A 24327-nucleotide genomic window follows, 5' to 3' on the forward strand; every position below is an offset into this window, starting at 1 on the left:
AGCCGCCCAAACCAGCGTCGGTCGTGTCGCGTGCTCCTGCCTCCCGTGGCCGGCTGTGATGTCACGGAGGCCTCACCGCCCCTACTACTCCCACCGCTAGCCAGGCCATCTACCTCTACTCACCCACACCCCCTGTTATTCTGCGGCGATGACAGTCTCACACCGCAGCCGAGCCAGTGAACCCTCGTACTCCTCTCCGCGTGGGATTCCACTGCCACGTCTTCCACGGCTCCGCGTCGTCCCCTTCCTAGGCCTCGTCATCGTCCACCGCCGTGGTGCTCTCGGCGCAGCGTGGTCAACGTGGTCAAGGAACGACTTCCATCGGAAGAGTACTGTACGTGGAGAGGCTGGCAGCTGGGTCCATGGCCGCAGCAAAGAAGTGCCTCCTTGTTACGCGCAAAATAATTATTCCTCCACCTAACAGCAGGGACCCACCGGACGGGCCACTGTATTTCATGAAAAAAATGTTTCCCCTTGACTGCTCGGACCCACTAGCTACATCTTCGCACGGAAGTGCCTGACAGTCGGGACCCACCTGGTCGAAGCGTATGCAGCGTTGTCATTCTGGTCGCGAACGTGTATGTACATACTGGTCGATGTAGAGGCGCGCACTGGTCGATGTAGAGGCGCGCATGTGTCGTAGTAGAGGCGCGCACGTAGCATGTACATGTACGTACAGCAGCCAGGGTGCAAGAAAGTAAATACGGCCACGTACGTACATATCGGCGGGGTCTCGAACGCCTACTCGCGCATACGTACGGGCAGGGCTCGTGTACATGGCTGGGTCAGAACGGAGAAAATGCGTCGTCGTCGTGTTCATGGGGAGCCAACCGGCTGGGTCGGAACGGAATGCGCCGTCGTGTTCATAGGGAGCCAACCGGCTTGGCGTACCGCAGAACGGAGGAAACAGCCTTGTGTTCGACCGGCCACGGTCGAAACGGAATCCTGTTCATCGAGAGGGGTCTGGCGTACCGCAAAACGGAGGAAACAGACTTCTGTTGGGCCTCCTACGGTCGAAACAGGGTCCTGTTGACCGGGAGGGGTGTGGCGTACCGCAAAACGGAGGAAACGGACTTGTGTTGGAGCGCTACGGTCGAAACGAGGGTCCTGTTCATCGGGAGGAGTGTGGAGTACCGCAAAACGGGACTCCACGGGATACTGTTCATCTCCATCGTTTTCCTCCTCCAGCCTCCACGGGGTACTGTTCATCCACCGTTGACCTCCTCCAGCCTCGACCTGCGACTATTCATCCACGGGCTCCTGTTCATCCAGCCTCCACTGGCTACTGTTCAACCATCCCTCTTCACGGGGTCCTGTTCAACCACCCCTCCACGGGCTACTATTCATCCAGCCCTCCACCGGCTATTGTTCAACCAGCCCTCCATCGGCTACTGTTCATCCAGCCCTCCACGGGGTCCTGTTCATCCACCGGATCGATTGATCGGGGTACTGTTCATCCAGCGAAAACGGCCTCTACTACCACAGGTTCCTGTTCATCCAACCCCCACCAGGAACTGTTCATCCAAACCTCCCAACAACGCTCACTGTTCACCTAGAGGCAGCATCGATCGGCTTCAGTTAGCAGCAGTAGCGAAGGAATCGCTCGATCGGGTTCAGTTAACAGTCATCGATCGATCACTTAGGTTCAGTAACGCGTAGCCTGCAGTGCAATCGCTCAGGTTCAGTTAGAGCCCAAAACGCCTCGCTCGGGTTCAGTTAGAGCGCAATGCCTCGCACACATGCGCGTGCGTACGAGAGAAACGCGCATCGCTCGGCCCCCGACCAGCCACCGTAACCGGGAACTCCCCGATATTTTCCTCGCCCTCGCTTCTACCACGGTTTTTTCCATCATGGATAGCCCAAAGAATGTCATGCAGCTGCGTCTCCGGTCCGCCCAGGACGAAAAGCCCATTTTCTGTCATGATTTTTTGTCATAGAAGTAGGACCCCGCCGCATCTATGATAATACCGGGGTTTTTCACAATTATTGTCATAGAAGTGTCATAAGTATGACAGGAAAAAAAATCGTTCGGCCCAAAATATCACGGATGTGTCTTTTTTTGTAGTGCCCCTTTCCTTCTCTTCTCCTATTCCTTCCCCCCTTCTCCTTGTGGAAGTAGGAAAGGGGGGTGAATCCTACTTGGAGTAGGACTCCCCCTGGGCGTGCCACCCTTGGCCGGCCTCCTCCTCCCTCCCCCCTTTATATACGTGGGAGGGGGGCACCCCATAGACACACAAGTTGATCTTTTAGCCGTGTGCAGTGCCCCCCTCCACAGTTACACACCTCGGTCATATCGTTGTAGTGCTTAGGCGAAGCCCTGCGTCGGTAACTTCATCATCACCGTCACCACGCCATCATGCTGATGGAACTCTCCCTCGGCCTCAACTGGATCAAGAGTTCGAAGGACGTCACCGAGCTGAACATGTGCAAATTATGGAGGTGTCGTACGTACGGTACTTGGATCGGTTGGATCGCGAAGACGGTCGACTACATCAACCGCGTTACTAAACGCTTCCGCTTTCGGTCTACGAGGGTACGTAGACACACTCTCCCCTCTCGTTGCTATGCATCTCCTAGATAGATCTTGTGTGATCGTAGGTAATTTTTTTGAAATGTTGTGTTCCTCAACAATTCTTCTGTGCAGCAATGAGGATAATCCTCAAGTTACGGACCCAGTCCGTGTAGTTTCTACCATCATCTTTCAACTTAGCTTTGTCTAGGAACGCATTAAAATTCAAAGGAACAGTAGCACAGGCCATTTATCTACAACAACATAGACATGCAAAATACTATCACGTACTAAGTTCATGATAAATTAAAGTTCAATTCATCATATTACTTTAGAACTCCCACTTAGATAGACATCCCTCTAGTCGTCTAAATGATCACGTAATCCATATCAACTAAACCATGTCCGATCATCATGTGAGATGGAGAAGTTTTGAATGGTGAACATCACTATGTTGATCATATCTACTATATGATTCACGCTCGACCTTTCGGTCTCAGTGTTCCTTGGCCATATCTGGATATGCTAGGCTCGTCAAGTTTAACCTGAGTATTCTGCTTGTGCAAAACTGGCTTGGACCCGTTGTATGTGAACGTAGAGTTTATCACACCCGATTATCACATGGTGTCTCGGCATGACGAACTGTAGCAATGGTGCATACTCAGGGAGAATACTCGTACCTTGAAATTTAGTGAGAGATCATCTTATAATGCCACCGCCGTACTAAGCAAAATAAGATGCATAAAAGATAAACATCACACATCTCCGGTCTGTAACCAATAGCGGAACCTGGATGCTCATATTGGCTTCTACATATTCTACGAAGATCTTTATCGGTCAAATCGCATAACAACATACGTTGTTCCCTTTGTCATCGGTATGTTACTTGCCCGAGATTCAATCGTCGGTATCATCATACCTAGTTCAATCTCATCACCGGCAAGTCTCTTTACTCATTCCGTAATGCATCATCCCGTGACTAACTCATTAGTCACATTGCTTGCAAGGCTCATAGTGATGTGCATTACTGAGAGGGCCCAAAGATACCTTTCCGATAGACGGAGTGACAAATCCTAATCTCGATCAATGCCAACTCAACAAACACCATCGGAGACACCTTTAGAGTATCTTTATAATCATCCAGTTACGCTATGACGTTTGATAGCACAAAAGGTGTTCCTCCGGTATTCAGGAGTTGCATAATCTCATAGTCTGAGGAACATGTATAAGTCACGAAGAAGCAGTAGCAGAAAAACTAAACGATCATTATGCTAAGCTAACAGATAGGTCTTGTCCATCACATCATTCTCTAATGATGTGATCCCCTTCATCAAATGACAACACATGTCTATGGTCAGGAAACTTAACCATCTTTGATTAACGAGCTAGTCAAGTAGAGGCATACTGGGGGCACTCTGTTTGTCTATCTATTCACACATTTACTAAGTTTCCGGTTAATACAATTCTAGCATGAATAATAAACATTTATCATGATATAAGGAAATATAAATAATAACTTTATTATTGCCTCTAGGGCATATTTCCTTCACGTTTCCCCTTTCTTCTCCTTATCTCTTCTTTGAACGAGCGTACCCAGATGTTCCTAGCAACACAAAGGCACGTCTGCTTTGATTCCTCTACTTCCTTTCGTGATCGCCCGATCTCAGCGGTGAGGACATCAACTCCCCCTGCAGCAGTCTCCACCCACACGCCTCCTCCCAAAACATTGTTGCTCCACTCCGGTGGTCTGCATCACTCCACAGAAATATGAGAAAAGAAGTGTCCCTTCCCCCATGGTCGTGACCAGCGCTACAGGGTGTTGTTGGTGCTGCGATGGTCGGATGTTGTAAGGATGGTCGTCAGGCGCCACAAGGTCGGGCATGAATGGCTTTGTCACAAGCAACGGCGATGTTGCCACGGCATGTTTCTACATCGATGGGTGCCCTTTGGCAAAATTGGCGATGTTGCAAAGACGACAACAATGTTGCACTAGGATGCTTCTGCTACAATGATCCTGCCGTGATGTGCTTCTGCAATAGTGATTGTACTACAATGACAAGATGTTGCAACGACGGTCATGCTGCAATGGTGCAACAATGTTTCCGCTACTATGATGATGCTGTGAGCTTTTCTTTGCAACATGCACCATGTTGCAAAATAGTTTCACAACACGTGCCATGTTGCAAAGGAGTTTCGCTATGGCTGACCGTGGCATGCCCCTTGAGATAGCCGATGAAAATTTATTGTGGTCTCTCAAGGCCTGAGTAAAGTTGCAACTTTGTTGGGTCTCGGCATCGCGTTTGGGCGGCAAGTTGAGTTAAGCGGAGCTGATTTGGTGCATTCTATCGGTTTAGTTTTTTGACACAGTACAGACGCATACGCTCATGCATACGCATATACACTCACACATATGAATGCACACACGCAGACCCTACCTCTATGAGCCACCCTGAGAGACTAAGCTGACACATCATCTTGAAATTGATGAAATCGCCACAAACACCTTCGTGGTCAACGGGAATGTCTCCTCTCACTGAACGCACATCACCGAAATGTTTGAAATAAATCTAAAAAATGCAACCACCAATACCAAGTCTAGAACTTAAAACATGATGGGTTGGTTCCACCATAAAAAATCTAACCATCTGAGCTATGCTCAGTTCACTATCGGTTTACCAGGTTTCATGGATGCGCGCACCTTGCTGCTTGGCCTATTTGATAGCCGGCAAGTGCATCAAAGATTGGCTTACTGAAATACGAATTCTTTTGCATTTGCATGCCTCAATTAGTGAGTCGGGAAATGCCCCTGTGCCGCCCGAAGGGCAACACGTAACAAAGAAGACATTCCCACACAAATACTGAGGTCTATTTCAGTCCGAATATTTCTTTCCTTTTTTAGATGATCCTCTTTTTTTGTACGAAGTGGTGATGCTTTTGATTCTTATAAGCTTGATCATACCTTTAAGACTATCTCCTGAAATTATTCATGGGTGGGTGCAATTAAAGACACAAAATACTTCATCCAAACATCTTTACAGTGCAGAAAATGTGTTGCCAAATCTATAGTGTTTTGAATGAAGTATCTTAGGGGCTGTTTGTACTTTAAAATACCATAAGAGAGAACGAATGGTGTCCGGTTGTAAGAAACATGTTGCCAAAATCAATAATAATCTGGTTGTGTTGAATAGAATGACGCATGGCCTCTTTTGTACTTTAAAATAATAATCTGGTTGTGTTGAATGGAATGACGCATAGCCTCTTTTTGTACTACTTTAAAATCTCACAAGTACAATGAAATAGTGTCTGGTTGGAAGAAATGTGTTGCCAAAATCAATAATAATCTGATTGTGTTGAATGAAATGACGCATGGCCTCTTTTGTACTTTAGAATCCCATAAGAGAGAAGGAAACAATGTGGTTGTAAAAAATCAGAAAGGTGCGAGTGCCAGGAATGAACAATCCAGGTACTGGCGCGGTAAAAGAGAACATCTTTAGACCAAAACGAGAAATGAGAAGGGGGAAATATCTTGTGATACGGTGCATGGCATGATACCGTGCTCCGAGCTTGCATGGTACGTCCGATCTACATGGACGGCGTGGGATCAGCTCACTTGTGTTTTTACACATACCTCCCTGTATATTTCCATCTTGCCTCCCAAAAAAGCTACGCGTACTTGCAAAATCGTAACAGTTCTGCACGTCTCACTTTCTCAGCAACAAGTCTTCGGTCATGTCCGCTGCAATTCATCAAGATGCAGCCCGGCTGGTAAAGCGAAGTATTTTAATCCCATTAACCCAAGATAGAAAGATAGAAAGACCGAAACTCGCACTAACATTGAACGGTGCATAGTACACTGTTGCTCATACATTTAGCGGAAAAGTAATCGTATATTGTTAGATCAGGATGTATGGGTTAATCAGCACATGCATGCAGTAATTATATTTGCTACTTCCTCTGTAAACTAATATAAGAGCATTTAGATCACTATTTTAGTATTCTAAACATTTTTATATTAGTTTACGGAGGGAGTATTAAATAACGAGGTAAGTAAGGGGGCGCGGCGTTTTGGCTCCCGGGTGAACAGCACCCCTTTTTTTTAAATGTTTTTGAAAAATTCCGAAAAACTTTGTAGATGATCGTGTTGGTGTCGCAAGCATTCTTGACAATTTTCTTGAGAAACGGAGCAGCGGTGTTTCGTCAGTGAAAAAATAAAATTAGGATGACATTTGGTCTTCGATTCGTTTTTTCTTTTGCAGGCCAAAATGCTTAACCATTTTTCCTCAAAATTTGCACGTGGCATTTGTATGGGACAAAGATCACAAAAAATGGATCATACTAATCTTCTCTGTATTGTTCCAATTTTATCGGATATCTCCGAAGGGACAGTTGGCATGCAAGCGTTTGCTTATAAGCTGGTTGTTTGTTTGCTCGCTGAGCGTGGTGGGACTTTTTTTTGAGTAACCTCGCCGGTTTTATATTGATTCAAAGTAATGTTCATAGGTACAAGATGCGCGAGGTGGGACTAAACATCGTGTCTGTTGCTCACCACAGCTGTAACGCCCTTGATGCGGCTATATTTCCCACGTGTCGAAACACGACTTAGAGGCATAACCGCATTGAAAGCAATGTCGCAAGTGAGGTAATCTTCACACAACCCATGTAATACATAAGGGAAAGAGATACATAGTTGGCTTACAATCGCCACTTCACACAATACATAAATAAAGCATTACATCATCCAGATACAATTAAGGTCCGACTACGGAACCAAAATAAAAGAAGACTATCGAAAATGCTACATAGATCCCCGATCGTCCCAACTGGGCTCCACTACTGATCAACTGGAAATGGAACAACGTAGCGAACACGATCTTCATCGAGCTCCTCCTTGAGCTCGGTTGCGTCACATGCACGGTATCAACGGCACCTGCAAGCTGATTTTGGAAGTATCCGTGAGTCACGGAGACTCAACAATCTCACACCCTCGCGATCAAGACTATTTAAGCTTATAGGTAAGGTAATGGTATGAGGTGGAGCTGCAGCAAGCGACTAGCATATATGGTGGCTAACATACGCAAATGAGAGCGAGAAGAGAAGGCAAAGCACGTTTGAGAAATCTATGATCAAGAAGTGATCCTAGAATAACCTACGTGAAACATAACTCCAACACCGTGTTCACTTTCCGGACCCCGCCGAGAAGAGACCATCACGGTTACACACGCGGTTGATGCATTTTATTTAACATAAGTTTCAGGTTTTCTACAACCGGACATTAACAAATTCCCATCTGCCCATAACCGCGGGCATGGCTTTCAAAAGTTCAAATCCCTGCAGGGGCGTCCCAACTTAGCCCATCACAAGCTCTCACGGTCAACGAAGGATATTCCTTCTCCCAAGACAATCCGATCAGACTCGGCATCCCGGTTACAAGACATCCTTGACAATGGTAAAACAAGTCCAGCAAAGCCGCCCGATGCGCCGACATCCTGATAGGAGCTGCATATATCTCGTTCTCAGGGCAACACCGGATGAGACATCCTACGAGTAAAACCAACCCTCAAGTTTCCCCGAGGTGGCCCCGCAGTCTACTCAGATCGGACCAACACTTAGAGAAGCACTGGCCCGGGGGGGTTAAAATAAAGATGACCCTTGAGTCTGCGAAACCCAAGGGAAAAGGCTAGGTTGTTAGTGCAAATGGTAAAACCAAGGTTGGGCCTTGCTGGAGGAGTTTTATTCAAAGCGAACTGTCAAGGGGTTCCCATTATAACCCAACCGTGTAAGGAACGCAAAATCAAGGAACATAACACCGGTATGACGGAAACTAGGGCGGCAAGAGTGGAACAAAACACCAGGCATAAGGCCGAGCCTTCCATCCTTTATCAAGTATATAGGCACATTAAAATTAACAAGATAATATTGTGATATCCCAACAAAGAACATGTTCCAACAAGGAACAAACTCCAATCTTCACCTGCAACTAGCAACGCTATAAGAGGGGCTGATCAAAGCGGTAACATAGCCAAACAACGGTTTGCTAGGACATGGTGGGTTAGATGTTTGACATGGCAATATGGGAGGCATGATAAGCAAGTGGTAGGTATCGTAGCATAAGCATAGCAAAAGAGCGAGCATCTAGCAAGCAAAGATAGAAGTGATTTCAAGGGTATGGTCATCTTGCGTGCAAAGTTCTCCGAGAAGACGAAAAGCTTGATCCTCGTAAACGTACTCAACGGGCTCCTCGATCACGTACTCGTCTCTCGGCTCTAGCCAAAGCAAGAACACAAGCAGAGGGAGACACAAGCAACCACGTGCAATGCACAATCAACATGATGCAAAACATGGCATGATATGCTGGACGCGATATGTGATGCATATGCAAGATTTGGAAATGAATGATTGAACCTGGCCTCAACATGGAAATCCAAGAGTGCCACTGGAAAGAGGAGTTGATTTCGGTCGAAATCGATAGAAGGATCGCCGGAATCGGATGCACGGTTTGAAAATGGCAAGCAAAAAAAATATGGCACCGGTCTGCAATAATCAGCACGAGACCACCTAAATGCATTAAGAACAACATGCTAGAGCAATCCAACATGACAACAAAATACATGGCAGGGATCCACTCAAGATGCTTGACAAAAGATGAACACTGAGCTACGGCTAATTCACTCATTAACAGGTTCAAATAAGCATGGCCAAAGTGCAAATAATAACAGGTTTCAGACTTGGTGAAAATAACAAGTCAGGAATTTAACATCAGGAAGCAATGTTTAGAGCATGATAACTACATGCTACAGGAACATATCATGGCAAAGAAAAGCATGGCATGAAGCTACTCAAAGCATACAACAAAAGTCCATTAGTGACCATGAGCCAAAAGGGATCAGAAAAAACAATTGCAAGCATGTGAACATAGCGAATAACGATAACAGATTCAGACTTGGTGAAAAACTGGAGCATGACAAAACAGACATCAAGTAGGCATGTTTACGAGCTCGATGCACTCACTACGAGGCATTGCATGAAAAACTAAGCATACACCCAGCAAGTAGACATGGCATGGAAGCAATACATGGCAAGAACAACATCATAGCATGCATGGATCAACAAAACAAGCTCGGCAAAATTGCTAAACATGTTAACAATCTGCCATGAACATTTTATAGCAAAAGTAGAGCTCGATTGAGTCAAGCTAGGGCGCTCCATAAATGCAAACAAAGACATGGATGGATAGAGCACCATAATATCTACAAAACATCCCTACTGATCATGCTCAAAAGATGCACGGATCACTCAGAATCAACATGAACATATGGCATAAAAATAAGGACAGGGCAGAGACTTAGAATATTTTGAAGTCCCTGAAATCAGCAACATTGAGTAAGCTACTTTGCATGCTTGTGCTAGTCACCACAAAGATCACAAAAATACATGGCATACACCTTTGTAAAGATGGCATGGCATACTACAAAACACATGTAGAGCTCAAGATCATAGCATGCACACATTAATCATGGCAAAAATGACAAAAGTGCATATGCTGATAACAGATCTGCAACTAACATCACATAGCCCTCTTCCAACAGCATTTCGGGCATCAAGATGAGCTCAAATGAAAATGATGCAATGGGATTAAATGGAGTACTCGACGAGACGAACATTTTGATATGCTACACGCACGAATCGGAGCAACGGGTGATGAGTTATGATGCGATGAAAATGCCAAAAAAAAATACTGGGGGGAAAGGACTTAGAGATATTTTACCCATCCAGATCTATGGTTCTTGGCACGGATCCCGAGGTTGGCCGGATCCCTCGCCGGAGTTGGGCCGGAGACAGAGAAGAAGACGCCCGGGGAGGTGCAGGGGTGCGGGATCGGGCGGAGGAGGTCGGTGGGAGGCCCTGGCAGGTGCAACGGCGAGCTCCCGGGCACCGTGCAGGGGCGGTGGGCGCGCTCGCCGGCCGGTGCGGTCTGCCGGCGTCGAGGGGCGGCGAGCCTGAGCCGGATCCGAACCGGGCGTGGGAAGGCGCGGTGGTGGCGGCGGAGCTCCTGCGGCGGAGCGGCGGCCGGTGGTGGATCCGGGGTGGTGACGTGGTGCCTCGGGACGAACGCCGGCGAGTCGGCGGGGGCTCCGGCGGAGTCCGGCAAAGGGCGCGACGGCGGCGCGCAGACCGGCGACGCGGGCTCTCGTGGGTGCGGCACCGGGCCCGGATGGGCTTCGGTAGGCTTGCCCCGGGCCTGGGCGGGCCGAGGAGGAGAGAGAAGGCCGGCTGGGTGAGGTGGCAGCACGGGATTCGCCTGGGCGGCGGCTGGACATGTCCGGGCACGGTGGGGATTTCGTCCGACGGCGCGAAGAGGACGAAGTTAGGGTTTGCACCGCGAATATTTCGGAAGGGATCACATATATATAGGTAGAGGGAGCTAGGAGAGTCCAAATGAGGTGTGGTTTGCGGCCACACGATCGTGATCGAACGACCTAGGTGATGGGAGAGGTTTTGGGCCACTTTGGAGGGGTGTTGGGCTGCAACACACACAAGGACTTTTCGGTCCGTCGGTTAACCGTTGGAGTATCAAACGAAGTCCAAATGACACGAAACTTGACAGGCGGTCTACCGGTAGTAAACCAAGGCCGCATGACAAGTCTTGGTCCAATCCGAAAACGTTTAACACCCGCACACGAAAAGAGGTAGAAAGGGATACCGGGTGACATAGGAGCGCCGGATTGCAAAACGGACAACGGGGAAAATGCTCGGATGCATGAGACGAACATGTATGCAAATGAAATGCACATGATGACATGATATGGCATGCATGACACGCAAGCAATGACAAGGCAGCGACAGCGAATAACTGGAAGACATCTGGCACATCGGTCTCGGGGCGTTACAACACTCCACCACTACGAGAGGATCTCGTCTCGAGATCTAGAATGGCACCGGAGGAAAAACGGAAGAGAAAAAGAAGAGGTAAAACTAAGTTGCTTCTTTGACAAACGAGTGAAACCACGAACCTTGAGATGTTGAACAATTGAAAGAAAGAATGCAACGAAGAAGAACAAAGTTGAAAACACTCCGGTAGGGAAGAGTAACAAGGAAGAACAAATTCGGGCAGCACTCCGATTGAAAAGTGATACAAGACTTGATAAGATGAAAAGAACTTGAGCAGAGGGAATGACACTCCGGTTGAAAGGATAAGCACGAAAATAACATGATCTTTTGACAAAACGAGATGATGGGTGAATATAGCAACAATACAATGCCTCCGGGATGAATGAGAGGATGGAATGGAATGAACGGAGGAGAAAACAACATCTTCTTCCTCGAAAGAGCTTGACAAGCATCCTTAGGAGAAGGGGCGAACAGAGTAGTTGGGAAACCCACAACGAAAAGAATAAGCTTACAGTGGGCTTATGGGAAACTTCTCAAAACTGACATGAAATTCTACCACTATGGAAACAAAAGATTGGATTGATAACACCAAGGAGACGAGAAGATTATTTCACCAGAAGGATAAATGAAGAACTTGGGTCATTTATGAGCACCATAATAGCAACAATCCTTAGGGAAAGCTTTAGGTGAAATATAACCCAAGATAAACTCCAATGAAGAGATTGATGGGTTTAAATATCTCATTCCTGACAACTTGTGAATCACGGAACACGACGGGAAATTATCACGAATGACATAACACCACCTCAAAGATAAGATAGGATGAATTGGACTTCGTTATGCAAGATGAAGAATGCTTGAGCTCCTTTGAAAAGAATCTTGATGAACACTTCGAGAAGGAAATTAAATCCTTGATGAATCATCATGTAGAACCTTGATGAAGAACTTCGGTAACAAAAAGGATAACGAAAAGAAAGAGAAGTTGAAAACATAAAGTGAAACCTTGTAATGATTTAGATGGATCTCCGTGATGATGAGAGCTTGGAACTCCGGGAAAAGAAAAGATAAAGCATCTCGAACTGAGAATGTGATATGATGGACCACTCCGGAAAAAGAAATTGAATGAACTCAATGAAACAAGAATAAGAATTACATTATGCTTATCCTTCACCAATTCAAATTGATGACAAGCAATGGAATTGGCATACTACTTATTCTCGTAGAAAGGATTTAAGGTAGATATAGCGCAAACTTGAGAAGGTCTTCAACGAACCACCAGTATGATTGGAACAATGAATGAATTGATATGATAACAGTGGAAGAGAATCCTGGAAGAGCCACCGTAAGAATTGAACAACGAATGAAGTAAAAGGACGAATCACCGGTAAGGATTAGCAAATGAACGAACATACATTAAAGAGTTAAGATACATGAGAACGAAGAGGTCACGAACTGATAAGAGGATATTTGAAAGAAGCACCGGTAGGTTGGAGAATGATGATGAGAAACACCACCATGATAATTGATGAGACACCCCGGGAGAATGAAAGCGAAGAGGTTGAGCCAACAATGAAAAGAGTTTGAAAGATCTTGGGGAAAGACATTTGACTGATGATAATTCATTCTTACGTCAAACTTCGAAAATAATTTTTGAGGAAAGCTCCGGGAGAATTAGAAGAGTCAGGTAAGATCCTGGAAAAAGACATGTGGGTTAGGGCCCACTCAAAAGAAACACCGCTGAATGATTTAAAAGATAGATTGCGCCGGTTGAATTAAATGGCTTGAATGAGATAACATCCTCGAAAGATCTTAAACGACTGCAGAGTGTAAACACGAATCTTCTGAGCTATCTTCGGCACTCCGAAACAATTGAATAGCGAGAAATGAATGAATATGAGGTGCACCGATATGAAAAACATTGAAACGAATTAAAGGATATGATCAACACCAAAAGCTTGAATTGAATCCACCGGGGATGAAAAGAATGAAGAATGACGAACTTGAAACTCCATTAGAATCTTCATGACAATCACCGGATAAGAACATTGGCGAAAAAGAATGGAGAGACTTCTCATTAATAAGATGATACTTGATTAAGAAATCTGAGTCCTCGAAGAAAAAAGGATGGGTGGACGGGAAAACAAAAGACAATTTGGGACGAATGAAACAAACACCGTTGAGAATGCTTGAGTTGATCTTGCGGATGTTGAAAATGATGGGATCCACTTGAAGAGACGCACACCGGTTGAAAAAGGGTTGATATGACAATCTCGATTATGATGAAGGATTGGTATTTACATCGGAGTATGAGAACACCATTTAGGAAAGGTATGGAATCAACATTTGACTTCGAAGCAACTCGAATACCACAACTCAAAACAAAACAAAGGATTGGCTTGAAAATAAGCCGGAACAAACATATGATAAAGATTTCGTCCGAAGTTTTCGTGGTGGGGCCTACACGGGCTCGATCGTACAACACCACCATGTACAAGGCAGTGCACATGACATACGAAACGTCCCCGAGTCAGCATAGCCAAGGACTATTTAAGACACAACAAGACCACTGTAAAACCAACTTTGGATAGGCGGACCACTAGACGTCGAACCCCAATTTCATATCATACATCTGTCGGAAAGATATCCTAAGAGCTACTTGAATTCCCACTTATAAACTCCCGAAATTTTCCGGTTATGCAATCAGGTGTTGGGGATACAGGGGAAGCATAATATCTCACCCAAAACTAACAGATCCTACATCTAGCTGTATCCATCCTTCAACACATAACCAAGAAACCTTCGGAAATCATTTACCTCAACCTTCGAAAAGCATCCGTTATACGAATTATGGTAATACTCCCGAACTCCCGCCCCAGTACTGGGTGGCGTCGAGGTTATCTCACCAACAACTGCATAAAAGAGATTTTCGATGTCGGTGAAAAACTCAGATATTCCAGAACTTCAACGATAAAATTGTGACGACAACACCTCGGAGCTCAACTCCCTGGGACACTGCCACAACCCCTAAATGTCAGGAGGCACCAAGAACAATGTTCTCGTCACAAAACCATCGGAACGATTCCAAGAAACCCGCGTGATCCTAAATTTTTTTAGTGAAATTTGAGAAGAGAAGAGTCAAAACTCTACGTCAGGATGCCTCACCAGAGCGACAAAGGGACTAAGGAGTAAAAAGAATCCTACTCTCCGATATATATAATCCTAAATGACTCAAAACATTTTTCTAGACTCAACAACGCCAGCGATTCGATCAAGCAGGGGGCTCCTAAGGTCGGGGAAGGCTCTGATTACCAACTTGTAACACCCTCGATGCGGCTATATCTCCCACGTGTCGAAGCACGACTTAGAGGCATAACTGCATTGAAAACAATGTCGCAAGTGAGGTAATCTTCACACAACCCATGTAATACATAAGGGAAAGAGATACATAGTTAGCTTACAATCGCCACTTCACACAATACATGAATAAAGCATTGCATTCATCCAAATACACTAAAGGTCCGACTACGGAACCAAAATAAAAGAAGACTACCCCAAATGCTACACAAATCCCCGATCGTCCCGACTTGGCTCCACTACTGATCAACTGGAAACGGAACAACATAACGAACGCGATCTTCAACTAGCTCCTCCTTGAGCTTGGTTGCGTCACTTGCACGGTATCATCGGCACCTGCAAGCTGGTTTTGGAAGTAATCTGTGAGTCACGGGGACTCATCAATCTCACACCCTCGCGATCAAGACTATTTAAGCTTATAGGTAGGGTAAAAGGTATGAGGTGGAGCTACAGCAAGCGACTAGCATATATGGTGGCTAACATACGCAAATGAGAGCGAGAAGAGAAGGCAAAGCACGTTCAAGAAATCTATGATCAAGAAGTGATCCTAGAACAACCTACGTCAAACATAACTCCAACACCATGTTCACTTCCCGGACCCCGCCGAGAAGAGACCATCACGGTTACACACGCAGTTGATGCATTTTATTTAAGATAAGTTTCAGATTTTCTACAACCGGACATTAACAAATTCCCATCTACCCATAACCGCGGGGACGACTTTCGAAAGTTCAAATCCCTGCAGGGGTGTCCCAACATAGCCCATCACAAGCTCTCACGGTCAATGAAGGATATTCCTTCTCCCAAGACAATCCGATCAGACTCGGCATCCTGGTTACAAGACATCCTCGACAATGGTAAAACAAGTCCAGCAAAGCCGCCCGATGCACCGACATCCTGATAGGAGCTGCACATATCTCGTTCTCAGGGCAACACCGGATAAGACATCCTACGAGTAAAACCAACCCTCAAGTTTCCCCGAAGTGGCCCCGCAGTCTACTCAGATCGGACCAACACTTAGAGAAGCACTGGCCCGGGGGGGTTAAAATAAAGATGACCCTTGAGTCCGTGAAACCCAAGGGAAAATGCTAGGTTGTTAGTGAAAATGGTAAAACCAAGGTTGGGCCTTGTTGGAGGAGTTTTATTCAAAGCGAACTGTCAAGGGGTTCCCATTATAACCCAACCGTGTAAGGAACGCAAAATCAAGGAACATAACACCCGTATGACGGAAACTAGGGCGGCAAGAGTGGAACAAAACACCAGGCATAAGGCCGAGCCTTCCACTCTTTACCAAGTATATAGGTGCATTAAGATTAACAAGATAATATTGTGATATCCCAACAAAGAACATGTTCCAACAAGGAACAAACTCCAATCTTCACCTGCAACTAGCAACGCTATAAGAGGGGCTGAGCAAAGCGGTAACATAGCCAAACAATGGTTTGCTAGGAAATGGTGGGTTAGAAGTTTGACATGGCAATATGGAAGGCATGATAAGCAAGTGGTAGGTATCGTAGCATAGGCATAGCAAAAGAGCGGGCATCTAGCAAGCAAAGATAGAAGTGATTTCGAGGGTATGGTCATCTTGCCTGCAAAGTTCTCCGAGAAGACGAAAAGCTTGATCCTCGTAAACATTTGTTTCCTGGCTCTACCCAAAGCAAGAACACAAGCAAAGGGAGACACAATCAACCACGTGCAATGCACAATCAACATGATGCAAAACATGGCATGATATGCGGGATGCGATATGTGATGCATATGCAAGATTTGGAAATGAATTATTGAACCTGTCCTCAACTTGGAAATCCAAGAGTGCCACTGGAAAGAGGAGTTGATTTCGGTCGAAATCGATATAAGGATCGCCGGAATCGGATGCACGGTTTGGAAATGGCAAGCAAAACAAATATGGCACCAGTCTGCGATAATCAGCACGAGACCACCTAAATGCATCAAGAACAACATGCTACAGCAATCCAACATGACAACAAAATACATGGCAGGGATCCACTCAAGATGCTTGACAAAAGATGAACACTGAGCTATGGCTAATTCACTCATTAACAGGTTCAAAAAAGCATGGCCAAAGTGCAAATGATAACAGGTTTCAGACTTGGTGAAAATAACAAGTCAAGAATTTAATATCAGGAAGCAATGTTTAGAGCATGATAACTACATGCTACAGGAATATATCATGGCAAAGAAAAGCATGGCATGAAGCTACTCAAAGCATACAACAAAAGTCCATTAGTGACCATGAGCCAAAATGGATCGGAAAAAACAATTGCAAGCATGTGAACATAGCAAATCTAACCTATAAATCCCGCTAGACTACCCGCCATTCTGGAGGCATTGCACGCGCTGTGCATTTGTAACCACCCGATCGATTAACTACAGTGATTTTTTGGCTGCTGGCGGCTGGTCAACCGTCCACTGTTTTCCACATTCATGGCCGCTTCAAGAGAGGATGACGAGTGGGGTCGTGAGGCTGCGGGGGCCAGCGAGCAGAGGGTGGGTTTTTGTCAAGGCACGTGAACATTTGGGTGAGGGTGGGCTGCTCTTGATTGGCCGAGGGCCACGTGAGGAGGTGGATTCCCGCTGGTCTACCTAGCTGATACCTACCCTGCTGCATCGGTGGTCCCGGTTACCATTTGAGCCCACATTTCAGTGTGTTGAGTAGATGGGTTGGACTAGAGGAGCGGCGAGGAGAGCCAGGACCAATTCTCTCTCGAAAACCTAGCGCACCAGGACCAATCCTCTTCCTCCTCGAGCCCCACCCCACTCCGCCCCGTCTCGCCTCCCCTGCTCCTCTCGCACCGCCGCCTTCTCACCCGGCCCTCTTCCCCGGTGCTCGAGGTGCAGCAGCGGTGCTCCACCACGTTCGATCCAGCCCCGGCATCCAGCGGATCAGGCGCAGGTCACCGGCATCCGGCGCCGCGCGCAATGATTCTGGATCGGGCTCATATCTCCGTCAGGAGAGTAGGAGCGGCTGCTACAGTGAGGGCAGCAGAGCCGCAGAGGAACCCACCCGGCTAAGCTCCAGCCCCGGCGGCTACCTGCAGAGTCCCATCACCCGTCACAGGTGAGATTTTTCTTCACCGTTTACTCATCTTTGCATGGTAACCTGAGCTCATCTCCTAATTCATGGCTTCCTATTTTTTTGTTCAGTGTTAGCGAAGAGGAGGTTGTCCTCGAAGAGGCAGCATGGTGGCTTGGCGGCCACGTACCTCTCCTCATCTCCTCCCAACAAGTGCAGGCTCGATTGTCCATGGCGCCGTCGCCGTCGTCTTCAGCCTCCTCCTCAGGTCGTTCTTGTCTCTTCAGGCAGGTGAGCTCCTTCCTCCTCCCCCTCCCTTCGATTTTGTGTTGGTAGATGTGTTTGTTGTTGGTTCTGCTGCTCCCAGGCCTGGCTGCTGCTTGTGCTGCTGCTACGTGCTGCTGCTATGTGCTACTATATGTTGTTGGTTGCCTCCTTATTTGGTTATTTGTGAATCTGAAAACACTGTGTGAGAAGCAAGGATTGAAGAGATGGCTATGAGCCAATGAGAAGAGCTTCATTTTCAGTTTTTTTTTAAGAATTGATGAAGGACATGGCATATGTACAGTTGTTAATATTCTCTCTATGGAGTATGCACTTGATGTTCATTGCATTGGAGGGAGAGGAAAACTCTTTGTGAGAAGCAAGGATTGAAGAGAAGACTATGAGCCAATGAGAAAAACTGAACTTTAGTTTTTTATTTAAGAATTGATGAAGGATATGTCATATGTTCAGTTCCTTACATTTTCTCTCTGGTGTATATACCTGCTATTCATTGCATTCGAGGGAGAGGACAACAAGAGTAAGAAAGCCAGTAGCACGCAGCGCCAAGTCAAGCGCATTGGCCTCGATGGCAAGAGACCAGTACCATTAGGTTCGCTTGACTGCTTGGTAGGTTAGTGGTTCATCTCTTATTCTTCTTCATATAGGAAATATAAGGTGCACATATAGAAGACCCCATATTGGGCATCGCTTTCTTTTCAGTTTTTGGAATCCTTGGCAAAGGGTGTTATATATTTTCATAATTCTTACCACTTATTTTTTAGCAGCATAGATTTAAATGTAGTAACATGTGTTTATGCTTTGCAGCCCGACATTGAACAGTACCCTTAATAAAGCTATGCGGTGGAAGCTATTTGTCGTATTTTGACCGATGAATCTGTTTGAATTGATTATATAGGATTAATGTGATTATCAGATGATTGCAGTCTACCCCAAGGTGAGTTTATCCTTTTGGTTTATGCAAAAATGCTTATTTGGCTTCATGTTTAACATGATTTCTCAGCATCTGATATTTGTTCTGTCCAACATGAGTACATGAGAAAGAAGTGCTACTGCTACATTACCGCCGCTTGCCTAGGGAAAAGAGAGTTCCACTGTAAAATGAGATGCCAGGTACTGATGGCCAGATTGTACATGACAAAGATTAATGTGTTATGATGAAACCAAAGCTTTAGTGTTTGGCTGTCATCTTTGTTAACTTATTATTAAGCATATCAACTATGTATTTTGTCCCACATGAATGATTGAGAAAAACTCTACTTTTTATGACATCATGTCTCACTTATTGTCATGTCTAAATATTTTAATTGTATGTTGATGTTTTGACCTTGGATGCCAAATCATCACAGTTTGCCTGATAGAGTGAATTCCATTATAAAATGAAGTTCCTTCCATCAATTAGATAGCTTTTATTAATTTATTTATTTTCTATTTTGTAGATACATATTGGTTGTTTAGATGCTTTCATTTAAAGATTTTCAGAGATCAATGAGGATTCGGGCAGCAGGGAGGGGACTGGTGATAGGAAACATGGGTCCACCAAGAAATCAATGAGCATGGTGAGTTGTTCTCCCTTTTCAAATTTGAAACCTAGACTACATTCGGTCAATATTTATTTAGTAATATGATTAGGATAGCATAATATTTTGCTACTACCTTGCTAATAGCTTCACGAGGTAATTATGTCAGCTATATATGTGTATATACTTTTAGATGACACATGATCAGAAGTCTTTCCTATGAAAATCATGCGGCCTTGTGACGCCCCGACCCTTTTCTTCAGAAATTTGTGATGTGTTTATGCATGTCTGTGTTGTGATGTGCATAGGAGCATGATTTATTCTGGCACTTTAGGCATTAGCACACCTATAATAGAGGTCTTGAGTCTACAAAGTGTCCTATACATTGTGTGTGTGTGTGTGTTTGAAGTGTCAGTGCTTCTGTGTAGGAAGTCTAATAGGCCATTTCTTTTGCCTTTCTGATCAGCACAATTGGCCCGGGATATGTGTCACCTTTGTCCCGATGAGGAAGCTGACTATGTGCGTCATCGGTTTACCACCATCAGCTGGATCTTTGAAGCCATCCAATGCTCAACTTTAGTGACTGTTGTAACAATCCAGGATTTTATCCTAAACTGCTATTAAACTCACAAGTGGGAGCATTTTAATAACAAAAGAACTCAAGCCATGCTTTTTGATATAGTGCGTATATGTATGTTGCACTAACAGTTCCTATTTTAAACTATTGCATACCAGAAAATTGAATTGGCAATATCTGCATAAATATGATGTATTAAATTATGTTTTGAGAGGGATTTGTTCATTTTCAAAACTAGAGGAGGTGGATGAGCTTAAAGCACCTATTCACCAGTTCACTAAACTTTTCTAATTGTATTTTAAATCCAAAAGTGGGCAACATCATTGCTCTTTCCCAGATCATCTAAATCAGATGGACGGGCTCCAAACTCCCAGTGCCACTTGTCGTTTTTGTGTTTTGATTTTTACTTGAGTACCTTTGTACCGATGGTACTATGGAGAGGTGACAGTAGCACGATTGATGGTTGCTTCTCTCCTGTCGACTACATCTCCTTCCTCTATATGTCAATATATCAACAAAACAAGAGATCTATAATATCATTGTTTTATACAATTCACAGATTATTGAAGATTTTTGCTGCCATGGAATTGTGAATTTGTGACTATACATTCTTCTGTCCTACATGTGAATTGAAGATATATTGGACATGTATGTGAATGTAAATATCCAGGTATGTAAGCAAGTCCTAACTTTTATTTACATATTTATCTATGAAATGCATGCAAGCAAATCACATCTTACAGACAATTGCCCCCTTATAGGTAAATCTGATGATTCATAAATTAACCGGTTGGAGATCGGTAGACAGTCAAGTATATTGATAACTGGAGTTTAGTGCTCAAAATCTTTGTAACTTTTCTATGACTGTATTTTCTTGATACTTTTAGAGAAAAACAAGTACTGTTAGTCATTCTCTGTCATGTATAATAGTACAATACTGGAGATGTGGATGGATAATGTTCATTTAGTAGAGTATTAGTAGATGATAATTTCTTTTCTTCAGAGTCAACTTGTGTATATCCTGATATGTTCGGTCTATTCCCAAATCAATTTGTGCCTTAACAATTATATAGTCTCTCTGTGTATTGGTGCTCTGTTTTCTATGGTTTTTGGTCAGCTGGAAGAAATCAGTTTGTCATAACATGTGAAAATGAGTTTATTTACCTGCACTGTTGCTTTTATCAGTTAGCAAAGATGTTTGTCAAATAGTAAGTTAGGCATCACAGTGAAGCTTGGCAAAGGGACTTCTGGTGAGGCCTACAAGGCTGGAACACTGTCTGTAAGGTGGTGTCCTCTGATGGATATTCATTTGTCAACTAATACATGACCATACTAGAGAAGCACACACTGTGCACACACAAGGACCCTAACAGGTTGTAAATATGTACGTGGACGATCTTTAAATACCTGGATGATAATCATTTAAATACCTGGATGATTATTCCGCATAAACAAAGTCATATTGTCATTTTTAACACAAGAACAAAGCAGTGTCCCATAACACAAATAGCTACTGTTCGTGGCAAATTGTTTCATTAGTTATGGGGCATCAAGAAGAGCAAACACCAATGCGTTGAGACATACCTGTTCCATGTAAACATGTGGAAAGTAAATCCTTTCACCTTGGCGAGGCACTGTGATCAACGGCCTAGCACAAGCATGCCATAGCTCCTTGTATAATCTGTCACTAGAACTCCCTGCACAAAGGATTCATTATGTGAACTAGGCATGCAATTCAAGGGACCTTTATTTATAGCAGCAGATTCTAACAGTTGATCATGAGTTAATTTAACCAGTATTGCATCATCTTTTATTTCTAAACAACAATACTGAATATGCTCATTCCTATGGCTACAGTACAAGTTAAACCATCCCAACTCCATAGCAGTACTACTCCAAACAGAACGGGAATGATTATATTTTTTTTATGGATTTTACAAATTCAACAGGTTGAGCATTTTCCTGTGATTTTCTTGATAAATCAAATATTAGAGTAAACTTTCATACTCAGCGACAACTTGACTTAGCCTAATATATGTTGGTTTCTGAACTTGGTAGATCAAATCAGCCAGGAAAGCTACGTGTGTGCAAGCTAGCTAGAGAAGCACACAAGGAAACTGCTCGATTGATGAACAGTAGAGTTAAACATAATATAGTACTCTGTATAGCAAAAGGCTTTCTCTTTCTCTCGAGCAGCAGCAAGCAGAGCAATAGCGAGCAGTCAACAAACAACAGAAGTAGCAGCGGCAAGAAGCAGTAAGCAGCAAAAGCGAGGGGCAACAAGCTCGTGGCCTAAACATGTTGGCCCGGACAAAAATGGTCACAGGAGGCAGCGCCACAACCATCTCCAGCGACGGTCTGAATGAGAAAAAAAAGACGTTGACAAAGAAAAGAAGGCACGAGAAGGCAGGGCGGCTTCTCACCCTACTGTTTGTAGCGAGGCTGGACGGCATGGGGACGAACGACAGCGAATTCAGGATGGCAGCAACGGGCAAGGAAGAAGTAGAGAGACCCGCGGCTTCGAATTCTTGGTCCAGAGGAGACGCAGGGCCCGTCACGGTCCCTGGAGTTGCTCGGGGAGGAGGACGACCGTGACAGCGTTGCAACGGCGGCTGACGGAACAGAGGAAGGCGGCGTCGGTCCAAAAGTTTGCTGCATGCTCGGTGTCCATGAATAGCATCAGAACGACGGCCGGAGCTGAACAGAGTTAGGGAAAGTACCTAGGATCAAGGACTCACTGGAAAAATGAGGCAATTTGCGGCGGCGTCCAGCGGGCCTGCATGTTGGACCCTGGGGCGTGGACGTCGAGCCGGACGGACGGCTGGTGGATCCCGCCCGTTCCTATGGCTGGCGTTCCAGCGGCGAGCGGCAGCGTCCCCGGCGAGGTCGACCAGAAAGAGGATCCAGGAGGAAGAGGACATGGATTGAGGAGGGAGGTAGTGGAGTAAGAGTAGGAGTAAAACGTGAAGGGGCAGGGAGTTGCGGGCGCGTGTCCCGTGAGCTGGCGCTGCTATCCTGACTGGTGGGTTCACAAGAGGGACCCATTAGTCAGTAGCAAAGGGAGAGGTTGAAAGAAAAAAAATCAAAAAAATGAAAATGACTGTAATATCTCTTCCTCCTCTACTCCCACATAATCTACTCGGTATTAATTCCAATGCTCAAAACTCATCAGAAATATCTTGAAAAAATTCACATATGCTACTACTTATATAACTATGTGAAAATGTCCAAGACTTTTCAGGAGTATTTGACTGCCCTTTTTCAGATGTGAATTCAAATATGCCCCGAGTTTGGGTTTGAATTGTAAGCCGGTGATATGAAATTCCAAAATTCATTAATCTTTTTATTAGAGTTTGTAAATAACACACAGCTCCGAGATATATCATGGAGTATGACTTAGACTTGTCAAACTATTTTAAAATTTTGTTTGCAGATAACTCTTGGTTTGGATCAGTTTTTTTTGTTTTAGAAAACATCAATCATCATGAACCATCCATCTATCATCAATCCGTACTTATTTTCATATGTTACATTCTGTGTCTACATATTTTAATGCATACTCTTTCAATACTTGACTTGCACTCGGCCTTTGCGCCATTGGCGCAATGAGTCATCTAGTAATGATAACAGATTCAGACTTGGTGAAAAACTGGAGCATGGCAAAACAGACATCAAGTAGGCATGTTTACGAGATCGATGCACTCACTACGAGGCATTGCATGAAAAACTAAGCATACACCCAGCAAGTAGACATGGCATGGAAGCTAGACACGGCAAGAACAACATCATAGCATGCATGGATCAACAACAACAAGCTCGGCAAAATTGCTAAACATGTTAACAATCTGCCAGGAACATTTTATAGCAAAAGTAGAGCTCGATTGAGTCAAGCTAGGGTGCTCCATAAATGCAAACAAATACATGGATGGATAGAGCACCACAATATCTACAAAACATCCTTACTGTTCATGCTCAAAAGATGCACGGATCACTCGGAATCAACATGAACATATGGCATAAAAATAAGGACAGAGCAGAGACTTAGAATATTTTTAAGTCCCTGAAATCAGCAACATTGAGTAAGCTACTTTGCATGCTTGTGCTAGTCACCACAAAGATCATGAAAATACATGGTATATACCCCTATAAAGATGGCATGACA

General features: G+C 44.8%; 1 long non-coding RNA gene across 1 annotated transcript; it reads right to left on the reverse strand.

Moving 5' to 3' along the window:
• Positions 1-7187: 7187 nt before the first annotated feature.
• On the reverse strand, positions 7188-23170 carry LOC147984433 (uncharacterized). The gene is made up of 4 exons (XR_015616000.1): positions 22904-23170; positions 22589-22817; positions 21750-21862; positions 7188-7443 (listed from the first exon to the last, which is right to left on the reverse strand). It is a non-coding gene; the product is annotated as an uncharacterized LOC147984433 (long non-coding RNA).
• Between the last annotated feature and the right edge of the window lie 1157 nt (positions 23171-24327).

Source organism: Triticum urartu, chromosome 2A (genome assembly GCF_056163025.1).
Source record: "Triticum urartu cultivar PI428250 chromosome 2A, HENAU_Tu73, whole genome shotgun sequence".
Lineage (NCBI taxonomy): Eukaryota > Viridiplantae > Streptophyta > Magnoliopsida > Poales > Poaceae > Triticum > Triticum urartu.